The following is a 2,934-nucleotide window of genomic DNA, read 5'->3' as shown; positions in this document are numbered from 1 at the left end:
CGTTTATTGAAATATTGAATGACCAAGATCGGTTAACAAAGTTAACACAAAAACTTTGGTTAACATTTGATCTTACCCCTACATATAGATATACATATATATATACATATATATATATATATACTATATTTTACGAGAGATTTTTCATCGATGTTATTCTTGTTCTTAAATTTTTCCTATATAGATATGAACATTTATTTGGAAGAAAAAAAAAACGTGTTCTTAAATTGTACTAGGTGAGCATATGTTGAAATTGTTACCTCAAAGGAGACAGAAAACTTGAGAGTAGTCACATGGATCATGCCATTCTAAAATGACTTATAAAGCACTTAATAAAAAAAATTAAAAATATTTTTTTTATACATAAAGTACTATTTATTGATGTATATTATTTAAAACTCAATATTATAAGTAAATTTGCATAAATACAGCTTATTAAATCTTCATTTCTAAATTTATGTAACTAACTAAAGATAAACATTCATTTTAAATATAGAAAATCAAAAATAAAATTAAAATAATCATTGAGTTATAACAGAATGTTTAATTATTATCTTTATAAAAAATTATATTATTAAACCAAAAATAAAATACTTTATTATTAAATTTAAATTAAATTTTAATAAAAAATTGAATTAAAGAAGTTACATAAAAAAAACAAGAACTATTAAATAGTTAATTTGATACTAATATTGATTTATTATTTTTCAAATTTCTATGATATCTTCAAATTTATATTTCATTCAAAAATAAAAACATTATCGCTTTCTCAAAACCACATAAAATCATATTATATCGATAGAGACAGAATAAAAACTAAACATTAAAATCGAAATTTATCTCGCTGCATTGCGCGAGTACTCTTCTAGTGTATGTATGTATATATATATATATATATGTGTGTGTGTGTGTGTGTGTAGGGGCCCTTCAAGGAAGAACTGAGTTGTTTGTGGTAACCGTGAAATCCAATCTTAACCACACAAATTAATAATCAATGGTTGAAAATACAAGAAAAATTAATTACTGAAATTCCAAAACTAACTCTCAAATATTTAATGTGAGTATGTAAATAAGGGCAAAAGGGTCAAAAAAAATTAATTTAATGAGACTATTTTGAGCGCCCTAGAAATCTATTAATCTTCTAAAATTACATTTCATCAAATCAAAACAAAAAAACACAAAAGATCCTGTTGGTTGCGCGAGAAGAGGTGGAGAACAATTTGTAGGCTTTAGTTGAACATGTTGTGTTACATTGTGGTAAAAAAAGATTGTGATTTCATGCACTATCCAAAAGATTGTGGTTTCATGTGGTAATATTGACATCCTTCAACACACTATGAAGTTGCTGCATAAACACAAGAAAACAATCCAGTTAATGAGCATTCAACTACACTTTGTGTAATATCTCAAACACATAGTAGCAAACCATACAAGACAACCTCCAAACTACTAAACCCATGATGAGAATTCTTTGGTAGCCTACTACCAAGAACTCATAAGTCATAAACGGCTACAAATTCCAATAGTTACTGATGCGGGACAAGGTGTTACAATACCAATAATGTATTAGGTAACACAAGATGGTATGTTACATTATGGTAAAAAAAAATTGAGGTTTCACCGGATGTAGTAACAGGTACATTCCTTTTGAATTCAATACGTGCTAAGGTGTTATTTGACTCTAGTGCAAACTTTTCGTTTGTGTCACCATTGTTTGCTCAAACTGCATGTCTGAATTCTATGCTACTTGATGATGAGTTAGTAGTTGATGTTCAATAACTGTATTATTATTATTGGGGACTGTGAACTTTCGATCCGGTTATTTCTCATGCCAATGAAAGAATTTGACGTAGTAGTGGGTATGGACTGGTTGGCAAAGTATCAGGATAGTATTGTTTGTAATCAGAAAATGATCAGAATTATTCTGCCAGACCAGAGAACAGTTGTTATTTATGGTGATCGTCATAATCACCATACCAGTATTTTGTCAGTAATGAAAGCCCAGAAAAGTATTCGGAAGAAGTGCCAAGGATGTTTGGCATATGTAATTGATCTGAAGAAAGAAAAGGGAAAAGAAGAATCAATTCCGATTGTTAGTGAATATCCAGAAGTCTTTCTAGAAGACTTATATGGATTACCACCTGATAGAGTCATTGAGTTTCGAATTGATTTAGTACCAGGGGCTGCACCAGTCGCAAATGCGTCGTACCGTTTAGCTCCATCTGAATTGAAAGAACTGGTTGCACAGTTGAAAGATTTATCTGATAAGGGATTTATTAGGCTCAGCACTTCGCATTATGCGAATGTGTATAGACTATCGTGAACTGAATAAGTTGACAATTAAAAACAAGTATCCTTTACCGAGGATTGATGACTTGTTCGACCAATTGGTAGGAGCAAGTTATTTCTCAAAGATTGATTTAAGATTAGGGTATCATCAGCTCAAGGTCAAGGAAGAAGATGTTGCCACAACAGCATTCAGAACAAGGTACGGGCATCACGAATTCTTAGTTATGTCATTCGGCTTAACTAATGCGCCCGCAGCTTTTATGGATATGATGAATAGAGTATCTAAGGAATATCTTGATAAATTCGTTATTGTATTTATTGATGATATTCTTATATACTCTAAAACTAAAGAAGAACACGCAAAACATCTTCGTCTGATACTAAAATTATTGAAGAAAGAAAAGTTGTATGCCAAATTGTCCAAGTGTAAGTTCTGGTTAAGAGAAGTTCAATTCTTGGGTCACGTTATCTCAGAARCCGAAGTACAAGTAGATCCAGTAAAAATAGAAGCAGTTGAAAAATGGGAAGCTCCAAAGACTCCGTCTGAAGTCCGTAGCTTTTTGGGTTTGGCAGGTTACTACCGTAAGTTTATTTAGGACTTTTCTAAAATAGTCGTGCCATTAACCAAATTGACTCGAAAGAATG

Source organism: Cynara cardunculus, assembly GCF_001531365.2.
Source record: "Cynara cardunculus var. scolymus isolate 2C chromosome LG 5, CcrdV1, whole genome shotgun sequence".
Taxonomy (NCBI): Eukaryota; Viridiplantae; Streptophyta; class Magnoliopsida; order Asterales; family Asteraceae; genus Cynara; species Cynara cardunculus.
Note: the sequence above shows the minus strand (reverse complement) of the source record.